This window comes from Garra rufa, unplaced genomic scaffold, assembly GCF_049309525.1.
Source record: "Garra rufa unplaced genomic scaffold, GarRuf1.0 hap1_unplaced_001, whole genome shotgun sequence".
In the NCBI taxonomy this organism is placed as follows: domain Eukaryota; kingdom Metazoa; phylum Chordata; class Actinopteri; order Cypriniformes; family Cyprinidae; genus Garra; species Garra rufa.
In genome coordinates, this window is record NW_027394276.1 from 20,225,152 (window position 1) to 20,241,298 (window position 16,147).

At 36.2% G+C, this 16,147-nt stretch overlaps 2 non-coding genes across 2 annotated transcripts; both read right to left on the bottom strand.

The window, feature by feature from the left end:
- Positions 1-2,432: 2,432 nt before the first annotated feature.
- trnal-caa (transfer RNA leucine (anticodon CAA)) lies at positions 2,433-2,543 on the bottom strand. Its single transcript has 2 exons — positions 2,506-2,543; positions 2,433-2,478 (listed from the first exon to the last, which is right to left on the bottom strand). It is a non-coding gene; the product is annotated as a tRNA-Leu (tRNA).
- A 165-nt stretch (positions 2,544-2,708) lies between these two features.
- trnal-caa (transfer RNA leucine (anticodon CAA)) lies at positions 2,709-2,819 on the bottom strand. Its single transcript has 2 exons — positions 2,782-2,819; positions 2,709-2,754 (listed from the first exon to the last, which is right to left on the bottom strand). It is a non-coding gene; the product is annotated as a tRNA-Leu (tRNA).
- Between the last annotated feature and the right edge of the window lie 13,328 nt (positions 2,820-16,147).

Genomic DNA, 16,147 nt, shown 5'->3' on the forward strand with positions numbered 1-16,147 from the left:
AATCCATTCTACTGTTAACTTACAGCCTTTTTGCACAATGCCCTTTGTCTTTGCACTGCACCAAACACTTTATGCCCAAAACTGAGCCACTAATATATTAATAAAAACATATCATGAGATGATTAGTACCACTTAGTGGTTATTACCAGTCAAAAGTCTTTGAACAGTGAGTTTTTTTTAATGATTTTTAATGCAAGACAAGAGCGTTTGAGGTTAAAAAGTATATAAATTGTAATAATAAAAAAAGCAATAACCGATCGATTCGCTAGATAAGACCCTTCTTCCTCGGCTGGGATAATTGACAACCGCATTTGGGATCGTTTGAAGCAGCATTTAAACTGCATTTTGGAAGTTCAAACTCGGGGCACCATAGAAGTCCATTATATGGAAAAAAATCCTAAAATTTTTTCCTCAAAAACATAATTTCTCTACGACTGAATAAAAAAGATATGAAGATCTTGGATGACAAGGGGGGTGAGTACATTATCTGTAAATGTTTGTTCTGGAAGTGAACTTCTCCTTAAATGCATGTCCATCTATCAGTTTCGTAAATACTTCAGACGTGACCTACTGTCAGGGTCCGCTCACATAGAAATCCAATGCAATCACTTACAGTTTTTTACGATTGCTTACACACTAAAATTAAAAATAACACACAGTTAGTGAAACCTGACACCCAAGGAGCAAAACCTCAGCCCAAATCTACACAACTATAAGCACATTCTCAGCCTCACACTTTTTGCAAAATACTACACACATTGTTTTGCAAGACACTAAACACACTTCTCTACATTAGACACAGAAATCTACAGAAATGTCACTTCTTTGCCATTTTAAGGCACTGCTTTCCAAAATACTACACATGAACCAATTGATCAAACATGGCCATCAGGTGTGCAGACCCTTAGGTGCTTAATTGTAAACTCAACAATCAAGGTGTAAGCACTATAAAAGGCAGTAAGTTGCAGTAAGAGGAATAAGGAGAAAGATCTTTTACCACAAAGATATTTTGAATGTCCCCGGCCAATGCTGTGGGAACATTACTATATATGCTGCAATCATTCAGAATGGGCTCATTACACTGGCATGCCAAAATAGGTCCTTACAATACAGAACACATACTCACATTTTTAGACAGACTAATTATTGGACAGACTAGGTACTGGACTAATGCAACCAGAAACTTGTTCCATCATTACAGTACCTCCCACAACACTCTCCCTTCCTTTCCTTTTTCCCTTACGCATGGCAGTGGAAGGTTTAGGATCTCCAACCCTATGTTATGCCCCTCATTCAAGCTATGGAGGAGGCCTGTGTGACCTACTAGAAGACGAGTCTGGGCAAGGACGGAATCGCCATTCGAGAAAATTCTTCCCTTGCCATCTTGCGAGGGAGGACATTGGCTGTCCCTGTTGAAAAACAAACAAACAAAAATAAAACAGCTAAAACCAGCCTAGGCTGGTTGGATGGTTTTAGCTGGTCAACCAGCCTGGTTTTAGCTGTTTTGTTTTTTTTTCAGCAGGGGTAATGTGGACAAAGTGTCCATATTCAGCTACATGAAGAGATGATGATGCTAAGGTGTTTTTTTCTCCACAAAAGTATATGTACTATATTGTATTTAGAATATGTTCTGATTTTCAGTGCAAAATGCAGCATAATTGCAATGATGTACTGAAGGATTTTACAACGTGGTAAAAAATAAATACTTTCATCAAGGTGCAATACTTGTCTTGTGTGTTGTGTTTGGACAATATATTCATATTCTTTAACAATATCTCAAAAAAGAGAAAAAAATCAAACCCAGACTGTATCATTAGAAAGGTAGAAATGTTACAAGTGTTTAAGATTGAGCACAGCAGTGTGTAAGTGGTTCAAACAGAATCCGACTATATGAACCATGTGTGTGCCATTTGGTACCAAAACAGGCTTTTGGTAAATCATTGTACAGTTTTGAATTAAGTGTTTCATTTTGCAAAAGATCTGAGATGTTCTGCTACTTGTGTTGTAAATGTGTGAATTGTGTGTAGGGTTTTGACAAAATGAGCCTTGTTTTTAAAATTGTGCCTAAGCAATCGTAAAAAACTGTAATATCTGAGAACATATTCTATATTGCTTAAGTCATTTTTGACATTTTTTCGGGCTCCTGAAAAATTGTTGTCAGAAAAGGGTTTTGAACCCACGCCTCCATTCGGAGACCAGAAGCCTCAGTATTTGAGAAGGTTGAAACGCTTGAATCTGGCGCCTTAGACCGCTCGTCCATCCTGACAGAACAACATCTGTGCTGTAAGTATCGGTGCAATTAATAAACTAATGGGAATCCAAAAGTGTGAGTTTTTGTCAAGTGATAGATATTTGCCACATTTAAAATCTGAGAACATATTCTATATTGCTTAAGCCGTAGATGTCATTTTTTCGGGCTTCTGAAAAGTTATTGTCAGAAGTGGGATTTGAACCCACGCCTCCATTCGGAGACCAGAAGCCTCAGTATTTGAGAAGGTTGAAACCCTTGAGTCTGGCGCCTTAGACCGCTCGGCCATCCTGACAGTACGACAGCTGTGCTGTAAGTATCGGTACAATTAATGAACTAGTGGGAATCCAAAAGTTTGAGCTTTTGAAAGTGATAGATATTTGCCATATTTAATATCTAAGAACATATTCTATATTGCTTAAGTCATTTATGACATTTTTTCGGGCTCCTGAAAAATAGTTGTCAGAAGTGGGATTTGAACCTACGCCTCCATTCGGAGACCAGAAGTCTCAGTATTTGAGAAGGTGGAAACCTTTGAGTCTGGCGCCTTAGACCGCTCGGCCATCCTGACAGTACAACAGCTGTGCTGTAAGTATCGGTACAATTAATGAACTAGTGGGAATCCAAAAGTTTGAGCTTTTGAAAGTGATAGATATTTGCCACATTTAAAATCTGAGAACATATTCTATATTGCTTAAGTCATTTATGACATTTTTTTCGGGCTCCTGAAAAATAGTTGTCAGAAGTCGGATTTGAACCCACGCCTCCATTCGGAAACCAGAAGCCTCAGTATTTGAGAAGGTTGAAACTAGAGGTCGAACGATATTGGTTTTTACCGATACCGATAGCTAGGTTGGACCACACTGGTCGATACCGATTAATTAAACGATAGTTTTTGAAAATGGATACTGAACGGCAACTAAAATAGTGCTGTACTATTAAAAAAAAATACTAAACCATACTTTGTAAATGAATAAAAATATTAATAATAATTATATATTGATCATTAAAGTTATTTCATAGTTCATTAATGTTAACAAAATAAACTTCAAAATTTAACAATATTACAGTAAATGTTGAAATTAACAGACTCTAACAAGGAACAACACTTCTATTCTACAGCTTTCATCAATCTTAGTTGATGTTACAAATGGGCTCATTGTAAAGGGGTGTGAATCTTTCCTTTTTAACAATATGTAAAATTGCAGGTTTTATGCCTTTTGTTTATATTTGGAATCTCTGTATGTCAGTAGGCCTAATGCCATCTTAAAATTAAGATTCAATTTAATTACGATTTTCAATATTTTCAATATCAAATAAATATAACCATGCGTCTCGGTCCGTGTACTTTTTCGTTCATTCATTATTCTATTTTGAAATGAAAGATGAAATTTAAAAAAGGGTGCAGCTTGGTTTTTTGTTTAATAGAAAAAAAGCAGAAATGGCTGTATTTTGTTTTCGAAATGTATTGTTGTCATCAAATAATAGTATTAGAAAATTGGACGCATTTCTGATCGTTTTTTAATTTGTAATATTTATTTGTACATTTATTGTATTTCATTTGACTGATCCCAGCTAACACAATTACGTCGTGACGACGTTACTGGACCGGACCATATTCGTCGCAGCGACGTACCAAATAACGTTCCAGCGACGTAACTTTGTGATTCCCATATTCGTCGTAGCGACGTTATTTGGTACATTGCTGGAACGTGGTGAGTACGTCTCCACGACCAAACTGGCACGTCGTGAGGACGTTACTATAAAGGACCACATTGGTCGCGGCGACGTTCCAAATAACGTACCAGCGACGTAACTTTGTGATTCCCATATTCATCGCAGCGACGTTATTGCGTTACGTTGCTAGGACGTGGCAAGTACGTCCTAACGACCAAACTAGCACTTTCCCAGTATTTTTAATATTTGCTTCTCACCTTTAGTCCTGTCCGAGGATGTGTTCCTACCACCTTGAAATCAGTATATAATGACAAACTCAAACATTTTCTGCTGTAAAAAACAAACACTAAATCCTTATGTTTTCAAATTGTTGTAGTTTTTGTAAATATATTCACTGCATACATGCAAACCAATACAAAATCATTAAATTCCAACAGAAAATCAGCATTCATTTATTAAATCACCATTTATTCAGTGTTATTTTCTACATATACTAAGCCATTGCATTTTAAACATGACACCTATTATTTAACCATGTAAAGTGCTGCCAAGTCATTAGCACAGATAATTGAACACATCACATAAAGTACATAGTAATCAAAGAATAATACAACCACTGATTAAAATGTTTTACTTTTACTGAAAAATATTAAATATTTAATTAATGATGGGTATAGTATAGTAATAGTTATCAGTAGTCTACTCTTATTAACACAACTCCCCTAGTTTGGTACAAAAATACTGATACAAAGATAGAAACAATTCAGTAGTGATTTCTGTATTACTTTAAGTTAATTTGTTTTCTGAGTGTCCTGTGTATGAAACACCTGCTACAAATATCTGGTGGTGAAGTGCTGTAATACTGCTTCACTCTCAGAAGCAAAACCTAAACAATTACCAAAGGACCGTAATTCTTCTCAGAAGATAACAGAAATAAAGAAAATAGCAACATTAATAAACAGTAAGAACATGTTACAGTTTTTTTCAATTGTTTACACACAATTTTGAAAACCGGGTTCTTTTTTTCAAAATATAATCACAATTATCCAAACACCACACTCAATTTGCAAAATTCCTAGATTGTTTGCAAAATGACACACTTCAGTCGAAACATACACATTTCAGTCAAAACATATACACATATTTGTGAAAATGCTATTAGTTTTCATTTAACCAACACAGTCCTCAATGATCAGACACTATTACAGACAGTTTCACACTGCTGTGATAAATAAAAAACACATTTGTAAAAATAACTAATTTTAGGAAATAGCATTTGCTAGATTTTTGGGCAGACATTGTTATGTAAGGGATCATTTCGGTGACAAAACAAAATAGTGACAAACAACATTCTTCATGATTAGTTTGAGATATAGGGAGTATGTACACAAATAGGCCTACTATAAACTTACCAAGCACTGCACAACACTGATGCTGCAGACTGAATATTTCAAGTATTTATTTCAATTCAAGAAATACAGTATTTCTTACCATAATCAGTTACAGTAATCAACCAACGATGAAATCAATGAAACAAATAAAATCTGTAGACAAATAAAAATTACTGCATGAAGTACATGCAGTTTGACTCTAAAAAAAAAGCAACACAACTACTGTAACTATTCCTCCCCTGCTGAAAAAAACAGCATATGCTGGTTAGGTATGTTTTGGTGCTGGGATGCTGGTTTTAGCTGGTTTATGCTGGTCCTTTGCTGGTTCTTTTGCTGGTTAATGCTGGTCCTTTGCTGGTTTATGCTGGTCCTTGACCAGCAAAGGACCAGCACAAACCAGCAAAGAACCAGCATAAACCATCTAAAACCAGCATCCCAGCACCAAAACATACCTAACCAGCATATGCTGGTTTCTTCAGCAGGGTCATCTCTCCGTCTGGCTGGATCAGGCCATAAGATTTCATCCACATCATTTTTGATGAATACAGGTGAACTCACCTGCTGCCTTTTATAGCACACCTGAGTGCTGCGTTTTCAAATTAGCACATGTGTGCTTCCACACCTTGTGGATGTGTTTATCCAATTTGTTCATTAGTGTGGTCATTGGCAATCCGGGGCTTTGTAATGACAAGGAAGTAACCTCACAATCCTTATCTGTGTCTAAGGTGTCGAAATGTGTGTAGAGTTTTACAAATCACTGTGTGTAATGTTTTGCAAAAAGAGTGAAGCAGACATTGTGTGTAATGTTGTGCAAATCTGTGGCGGTGTTTTGCTCCTTGGAGTAGAATTTTGCAAATTGTGTGGAAATGTTTATTTTAGAGTGTAAACAATCGTAAAAAACTGTAATATAACAATGTAGAGATTACATCTCCCCTGTATTAGGCCCACCCCAAAAAACATACAGTAAATGAGCCTGTTGACTTTTTCAGAAAAATCTGAGATCTGTCCCCAGCTGTGGAGAAGACTCTTTGCTGAGAATTTAGGTTCTGGACAGTTGTGAGAGAAAAAGAAGAATGTCTTTCTTACCACAGCAGCAGAAGGTACTCTCTTCTGAGGAAAGGATAGGAGGGTGACACTTCACTCTTGATCTACTCTTGGAGAGTTGATGAGGAGTTTTGCTAAAGAATAAGGTTCCTGCTCAGCACTTGGTCTTATTCAGCAAAGAGTACCTCTAATGCAGTGCCACATACTCCAGATTCTTTGCAAACTTGAAACTTTTAATAAAATTGACCATATTATTGTAGTCAGGTTTATTGTTTTTATTATAACACATGGCAAATGTATGAGAAAATTATGTCAAAGGTGTTTTTCTTCCTCTTCGCTATCCTGAGGCTGTACTGTCAATATCCTTCTCTGGCAGCTGAAAGGGAGAATCACCTTGTTAATGTTGCTACTGTATGTACACACAACCAGTCAAAATCTGCAGTCTTTCAGTTTTTTTAATGTTTTTCGACACACCAAAGCTATATTTATATTTAACTTACAATACAATAGTGTGAAATATTTTAATTTAAAATACGTTTTCTGTTGTTTTTCAAATAGACTTTAAAATGCATTTCTTTCCTGTGAGGCAAAGGTGAATTATTCAGTAGCCTTTACTCCAGTCTTCAGTTTCACATGATCATTCTCATATGATTTGATGCTCAAAAACATTTTTGATTATTATCAATGTTGAAAACAGTTGTGCTACTTAATATTTCTGTGTAAACTGTGATTTCTTTTTAGGATAATTTTATAAATACATAGTTAAGGTTTACCTTTTTTTTTTTTTTTACTTTTGTAACATTATAAATGTTTTTACTACCACTTCAGATCAGTTTAATGCATCCTTGCTATTAAGGTCTTCATAAAGAAAAAAAAAAACTTAAGTGACTCCAACCTAGTGTACACAACTAAATTGGGCAACACAGCATATTAGAATGATTTTGAACACTTACAACTGGAGTATTGATGCTGAAAATTCAGCTTTGAATTTAAATGAAAACACACCTTGTAATAAACAATGCACAGATTGCAAAGAACTTACATTCTGATGATTACTTCATTTTCCTCACGGCTGCCTTCCTCAGTCATTCCTAGGCCTTCTCATTTTTCACCTTTCCCTTGAATCCACATAAAATATAAATAAAACTAATTAACCAATTAATTTTATAGACAGTTTGTATAAGTTTGTATAAAACTGCAAATCTTCCTTTTGAAATCTTAAGTTATCCTCCAGCTTCTAAAGGAAAGGCACAATCTGTGGCCATGTTCACAGAGAATTTGATCTTACTATTAGGTGTCCTGGCAAGGAGATTTAGCTTAAAACCTATTCATGAAACTCTTAAGAGTCCACAATAACCAAAAAGAGGGATACGTCATTTGCATTGACTTTTTCTTTGTTAAATTTCCACACTAAGCATGGGTCGGAGCTCTTAATACAAAGTGCACCAGATAGAAAAAATTAAGTTTAAAATGTACAGTACATACTTTTGTACACTAGGCCATGCCCCCAGACACACGAAGGTCCAGCCCCCAAAGTCTCAAACAAATCCTGTGGGAAACACAGCAAAGTGATGTGGTTGTGTATGATTTAGAAATAGGGGAGTCTTACATTGGTCAAATTCAGGCCAACTCAAATATTTTTTAAACATGTTTAAAAATGATCAGGAGCACAGGAGGTGCTCATGAAGGCAGTGGTTTACAATTGTGGTCCAGGTGACCCACAGAACTGCACATTTTGTATGTCTCTCTTGTTAAACCCACCTTCTTCAGATCATCAGCTCCTTAGGAAAGAGCTTCATGAACAAATCTGTCAGTAAAGAGAGATGTGCAAAATGTATAGTGCTGTGTGTCCCCAGGTCCAGGTTTGAAAACCACTGTTGTAAGGTACCATGACATATGACAATCATATGAGCATCAACAATTTCACAAAAATGTCTCCTGACTGAGGCATTCACAGGCTCTGGAATTAGACTATCAATTGGTATCTATCTAGCTATGAGTAATTGAAATGATAAATCTAACCCTGTGGATTACCTGTCTCTCCTCCTGAGCATTTTGTTGTGTGGGTCCAGGAAGGATACTGCAGCACAACTCCTTTAACCATGAGAAAATGCAGTTCCAGCATGTCTTCACATCCAGGACAACAGAAGGGTCAGGGAGGCCTGAAATATAAATATTTAAGCCACTTAAATCAATTTAAATCTATAGTTGTGCCTGAGTGACACTGAAACAATGAGGTTTAGTTTTTTACCGAGGATTTGCTGGGTTCTTTTGAACACAGTCTTCATGATGGATGATCTCTTGATCCTGGATCCTTTCTGCCATACACTTAGAGCTGGTTTGGATGTCATGTGGTTGTGTCTAAAATACAAATAGCAGCACCATTAGTCCTGTTGCTTTATATATATTTTTTGGTACTGAACAAGTCAGGAACCAAATCAGTAAGTTACCTGTACTTGATACCCATCCCTAATCATAATCATGATTGTCGTGTTGCTGCTGCCCAGACTCTCTCTCCACCTGTTATTAAAAAAAGTATGTTAGTTTTGAATAAAACATTGATAAAACAATGAACAATGAATAAAGCATTCAAACTACTACTTAAAAAAATAGGCTCAATACATTTAGTGCAATAATATGAAAAATTATCCAGAGACCAGCTTTGAGGACGTGCCCACGACGTTTCTGGGACTTTAGCCAAAATCCTTAAACTACTACATAGTAACAATGAACATCATTTCTAATAAGCAACTCACTGAATGACTCAACTGGTTCACTGGCAGTAAGGACATAAAATAGTGAACTATTTATTGGATACATATTTGTTAAAACTAAAGTATCAGATCTGTTTGTCAATGAAAAGTCACTAGCATAAAAATGATGCAAGTTATGTATGTAAAAATGTTGTATGTAAAAACCAATAACATGTAACGAGCAAATTACACCATTTACAGGCCTGTTAATCGACAGGAAAGCAGGACATTATTAATCCCACATACACTGAACGGGATTTCGGCAGCCTCGGTCTAATTAAAAGTTTATATAACATCAGTGGTTTATATTTAAGTTTACAATACGGCTAGGCTAGCATGAGCATAGTCAGATGCGAACGACAAGCAGTCAACGTTACTATAGGCAGAAGTTAAAATAATTAAAAAAAAATGAATACTGTATAGTTTATCGTGGGTAAATTTCAAACTAGACTAAAAATAAGGTATAACATTTTAATTTAGGATTTTAAAAGTTAACTTAACGTTACCACAGACCGCCTCCAGAACTAAGCTAATTAACTTTAACATTAACCAAACAGGGCATTTATTTATTAAATTAATATAGAAAACCTCCAAAAACACAAAACACTACTTATCTTACGTGTCATCTAACGTTATATCAGCAAAAAAATATGAATAAGAGAAGATTTTAAGCGCTTACCTTTTCCTTCTCGTCCGTCTTCTGGAAGTTGACCGTTAACAGTGTTGCCAGATTGGAAATGTCCAAGTATCGTACCAGAAGCTCAAAATTATCGTATTTGGGAGAAAATTATCGTATTTTAGTCAAACGTTCAAAATAAAGATATTTATCTAGATGTTACAGCTATTTCTCCTTTTTAGCACTCATTTTCTATACCTTATTGCAATGCTAAACTAATTATCTTACCCGAGTCAAACGTTCAAAATACAGCTATTAATCTAGATGTTACAGCTATTTATACTTTTCAGCACTCATTTTCTATACTTTATTGTTAAACTAACAACCTCAGTTTTGAAACAACTGACCTAAGTGCGACAGGAACGTTAACTTGTGCTCCTGAGAGAGAGACATTCTCCACGATGATATTGGTTGAGAAGACGTAAGATTGGATGAAAGGCATGCGTAACGCACGTTCACCTCTCCTCACAATCATGAAGGTAGACGTAGTATCCACACAGCTAGATCTTTGAGAATAGAAGCTCTTATAATTACAACGACCATAGTGTCACAAAATTCTGAAATTATCGTACATTGTGGTATTATTGATCGTACATCGTACAGAGGTCAAAATTATGGTACAAATACGATAATTATCGTACGTCTGGCAACACTGACCGTTAATGACGGGCACGCGCACGGGGCACTTACGCAGCACTCAGAAAGTGACGTGCGCTGGTTTTAACCATGGTTTTAACCTTAACATTTGTCCCGTTCCCCCTTTCAATAAACCATTCACAACCATAAATTATCACCATTTGCTAAGCAAACTATTTGGTTTTTGTTTTGCCATTAATTTGATGACAAACATTTCTATATTTTAAATGACGGGTTATACTTATATAATAATTCATTCCATCATGCAAAATGCTTGACGAATTCAGTATATTCCCCATATTATTGGCTATTAAAACGGTTTACACCTTTAAAAATAAGCTTAATACATGTAGTGCAATAATATGAAAAGTTAGTTGGAGACCTGCTGACCACGTCGCTATAATGTTTCCCACGCGACCAACCAGCGACGTCTTTTAAGGACGTGCCTACGACGTTTCTGGGACGTTAGCCAAAATTCAAAAATATGGAACGTTACCACAACGTCCTCACGACGTTGTCATACAGTTTTTCTCAATTGCTAAAACACTATAACCAGTCTTTTGAACTAAAATTTCAAAACTATAATGCCATTTTTGAAAAAGCACACCCATTTCCCTAAACTATAAACACTATTCCCTGCTTTGACACAGGAGTTATATTTGGTGAACTGTTACTGCAAAACTCTACACACAAATCCCTACATTTCTCAGTGCTTACACCATGTGGTCATTTAGAAAGCACAAGCATTCAGTATTGTTCACTCAAGTCTGCGAAGTTTGAGCTCAATTAGCACACAATTACCCAAGTGGAAACACTAGGAGTCAAAATTTAGCACACACCAATCAGAAGCTTCGGTGGAGATAAAAGAGCCAAAGTCAGCTTACAGTTTTTCTCAGTCACTTTGGTGCATTTCTCAGATCAGAAATGAAATTGTCACAACTACTTGTTCAACATCCACATCATCTAGTCTTTTGTCCTGTTGCTCAAAATGTATTACAGTTTTTCTCAATTGCTAAGACACATTTCTTGAAAGCTGCTCTCCTTTTCTCTAAACTGTGAACACAAAACCCAATTTTCAAGCTACATTCACAAAATCTCAGACTCTTCTTGCAAAACCAAACTTTCACCTCAAAACAGTTCAATCTGTGCTCAAAACTATGTTGTCAAATCGTGCCCCGAGTCAATCAAAATTAAAAACACTACTGAACAGTCACTAAACACTACGTAGAAAAATAGAAAACACAATGCTCAGGACATGAAGCTGGAGAAATAAATGTTTATTGTTCACTGTAGGCTAAATGCATGTTGCAAAACAAAGAAAACCTGTGCATTTAGCACTTGTACAAAAAGACAAAACAGGAATCTTGTGCATTTACATGTAGCACTTGTAAAAACAAACAGAAATCCTATGCGTTTGCCACTTGTGAACAGTAAGCCCATGTAAAAATAAAGTACAAAAATATACAAATAAGTGCAATACTCAACCTCAGCATCATGTCTCCGTACTGGGTCAGGCCACAGGACTTCATCCACATCACAGGCCACATTTTGTCTGGCCAGGCAACAACATAGATGGGAAGAGTTCGTGTGAGAGGAGGTCGAGGTGGTCAGCGAAGACAAAGAACAGTAATGTCTGATGAAATCAGAGCGACTGTGATTGACCATGTTCTTGTCCATGGTATGAGCATGAGGGAGGCTGGACAAAGGGTACAACCAAACATCAGTAGATTCACTGTGTCCACCATAATCCGAAGATTTAGAGAAGAGAATAGGTAATTACCATTTTTTGACATTATAGGACAGTATGTAAATGTTGACAGCAATTACTGTATGACATACTATAGAGCTGGTAAGTCCCGCCCATCCGTAAAACCCCACTGGACCTCTAGATTGAAAAATCGTCAATGCAAGTGAATGTGAGAAAATAATTATTTGACTATACTGTAATGTCAAAAAAATGGTAATTACCTGTTCTCTTCTCTAAATCTTCGGATGTTTGGATTTCATCAGATATTACTGTTCTTTGTCTTCGCTGACCACCTCGACCACCTCGACCACAAACTCTTCTTCTCAGGCCTCACAAACCAGTGCTCTCTGAACTGGCTTACTGTATATGTTCCCTCACATCATTAGCCACAAGTGTGATCAGTTTTGAGTTGTTGTGTTCAAGTGGTGACACCTGTGCTTTAATTGTGTTTGACTTTTGTCACCTGTGCTCACCATTAAGCAGCACGGGTGCATCACAATGAAAATGTGTTGGCAAGTTGTGTCTAAACAGGTGAAAAGTGCTTATGGTTTTGCCAAAAGAGCGATTGATTCAATCAATGGGTTCAGGCAACTGAGCATTTGGTTCAGACATTAGGGTTTAGTGTTTTAGCAATTGAGAAATACTGTATATACTGTATTTCTCTGTGCAATAGTCTTACCCCTCAAAACATCAAGTCATTAGCTCATCGTATAAGTCATCACCTAAATGCAAAATTTTTGATCTAGTTGTCATGTCAATCATATATTCTACACATTTCTATTAGACTTTTTGTAAAATTGCCATTATTCAAGTGAATATTGACTTTCACTAATGAAGATAATATAGATCAACCAATGATAAAGCAGTTCTCTGAAATAGATCAAAGGTACAACTCATGAACCTTCAATTAGAATGCATATATAGACAGAGGACAATGCAGGAGTTACAAATTCTGACAGTGGACTTTCTAATTTTCTAATTTATTTTCACCTTTGTGCCCATATTTCTTTTTCATTTCTGTTTCACAATGACATTGTAATGTGTTTTTATTTTATTTTTATTTTTTTATTTTTTTGTCAGACCACTAGTACAAGTGTAACTGTGAATCCTGTCCAGTTTTTTCAATCAATATCCCACATACAGTAATGTGTAATTTTGAAGAGGAAGAGTAGGAGGTGAAAGAGGAAGAGGAGAAGAAGAAGGATTATGACGAAGACAACGTGGAAGAGACAGAGGAAGGGCAAGGGCAAGAAGACAAGCAGTCTCAAATATTTTAGTTGATGAGTACCAGGGTTGGATCAGGCATGCAATACGATATTACCCCTGCTGCCTGGCCAGGGCTAATTTAGTGATGCTGAAGAGGTTCTTTGGCCTGTCCCAGACCAAAGACTGGATGCTGAGCAGAATAATTATTTTTGTTGTTGTTTGCTGTTTTGTACTGTAGGCTTACTCTACAGTACATTAAATTAAGGAATAAAACACTTGCAAAGGCATAGATTTGTTGTGTTCATCATGTGAAAAGATTTTTATTTGTATTGTTTTCGTAGTATTGTTTTGAATTTATCTCATCAGTGTGGAAAACTGTGTTGTAGTGTGTGTGTTTTTGAGGATTTGTGTGTCATGTCTGAGAGCAAAGTTTGGTTTTTCAGCAAGATTGAATTGTTTTGAGTGGAGAGCTTCATTTTGACATCAATATAGGAAGTTTGGGGAATTGAGTTAGAAGTTGTGGATTTGTGTTTAGAGTTTCACAAATAAGAGGCATAAATTCAAGAAATGTGTTTAAGCAATTGAGAAAAACTGTAAAGTAATGTTACGCTGACCAAATGACGACCAACTGGCGACGTCCTCACAACGTACTGTGTTTGCTGGGAGAGAGCTTCCGGTGTACTAAAATGCGCTTTTTTCCAAAAAATTGTAATTTTTCGATTTGGTTTTGTTGACTTTTTAATATCTGCATTTGAACGACGTGTAATGAAAACAAAATTGAAAATATGAATGAAATTCGTTTTTGTGTTCCCGAGAAAATGTAAATATTGCATAAACCAATCATTTATTCGTTTGTTTGTTTTGAAAACAAAAACGAGAAAACCAATTATACGTAGGTACACGGACCATCCGTGTTTGGCGTTCTCAAACTTTTGACTCGCGAATTGCCTAACTTTCTAAAGTCTATTTACACGTTCTTAAGTTCTATTTAAATGGGGGAAAAACGCGTTTGAGCTGTAAGTGCAGTCATTCTTTATGACAATTTACCTTGTTTTTACTCTAGTGAAAGCGTAGTAACCATGTTGTGTTTTTTGGCTGATCGGTATTCAACTGTTTGAATACAGTCTTACTATAAATGAAAATCTGAATGAACAGCAACAACAAAAAACGTTGTGCTTGTGTTTGTCATCATTTACCATGGCTTTACTATAGTGAAAGTGTAGTAACATGTTTTCTTTTCATGACTTGCCTATAATCTCACATATTAAACACAATTGTGCCTGTAATCGTACTTATTAAACTCAGTTTACTCGTTCTTTAACTGTAAACACAGTCTTACTATAAATAAAAATATGAATGAAAGAAAAACAAGTCATTTTCCATAATAATAATAATAATAATAATAATTTGTTACATTTATATAGCGCTTTTCTAGACACTCAAAGCGCTTTACAGTGTCAGGGGTATCTCCTCATCCACCACCAGTGTGCAGGATCCACCTGGATGATGCGACGGCAGCCATAGTGCGCCAGAACGCCCACCACACACCAGCTTACTGGTGGAGAGGAGACAGAGTGATGAAGCCAATCAGAATATGGGGATGATTCGGAGGCCATGATGGTCAGAGGCCAATGGGCAAATTTGGCCAGGATGCCGAGGTCACACCTCTACTCTTTTCGAAAGACATCCTGGGATTTTTAATGACCACAGAGAGTCAGGACCTCGGTTTAACGTCTCATCCGAAGGATTTTCCATGCTTTTACTATAGTGAAAGTGTAGTAATCATGTTTTGTTTCCATGATTTGCCTATAATCTCACATATAAAACACTATTTGCCTGTAATTTTGCATAGTAAACACATCTATTCTATTTAAAGTTTGATTTGTATTTAAAAAATATGTTTAGTTGTAGACATTGTCATTTCTAATTAACATTTAATGTGATTTTGCTATGTGTGAATGTAGTAATCAAGTTTTGTGTTTGTGTCGTGGAGCAATAAAAGCATTTCTCAATGAAGAAGACATTGAAGCGTGAGAGGCAGAGTTCCAGATGTCAAAATAAGACTTTATTGAACAGAGCAACAAAGCCGGGTCAGCGATCGCCGCATCTCCGTCTCTGTCTGTCCGGGTATCCCACCTATCTGCGCTACCAAATTTGTAGTTCCGGTTTTTTCTTGGTTATGCCTGTCTGATCCCCCACAATGATTTATTGGCCCACCTGGCCCATTTTTAATGGTGGTTTTTGGTTCAGTCAGCCATTTTTTAAAAGTAAGTGTTATTCCTCCCCCTCCAAGTTGTTATGGGTCTCCAATTAGTTGGAGGTGGTCACGTGGGACATAACTTGTATCTGTCATATGTTGGAAGTCATCCAAAGTTCATTGGTTCACTTGAGTTCACTGAAAACTTCCAGTGGAAACCACTGGTGCTGCCCCCTGGCAGGCATCTGCAATTCAATTTGTGTTGATGCAGTTTTAATCTGTGTTAAGACATCTAGTATTATAATACTCAGTATTTTGATAGATATTGATTACTGTTATAGCCATACATCATTTGTTTGAGTAGAATAGCAAAATATATATTTTTAGGATACACAATATTTGCAGATGGATTACTATTTATATAAACACAGATGTAAGTGCTACAAATAATAATTTAAATGAAAATGCAATGTTATATAGACATCCCTTACAAAAATTAATTAATTTTTTTTCAGATTGATTATCATATGTATAACCACAGCTTTTAACTAACAATGTACTTTATTTTACAT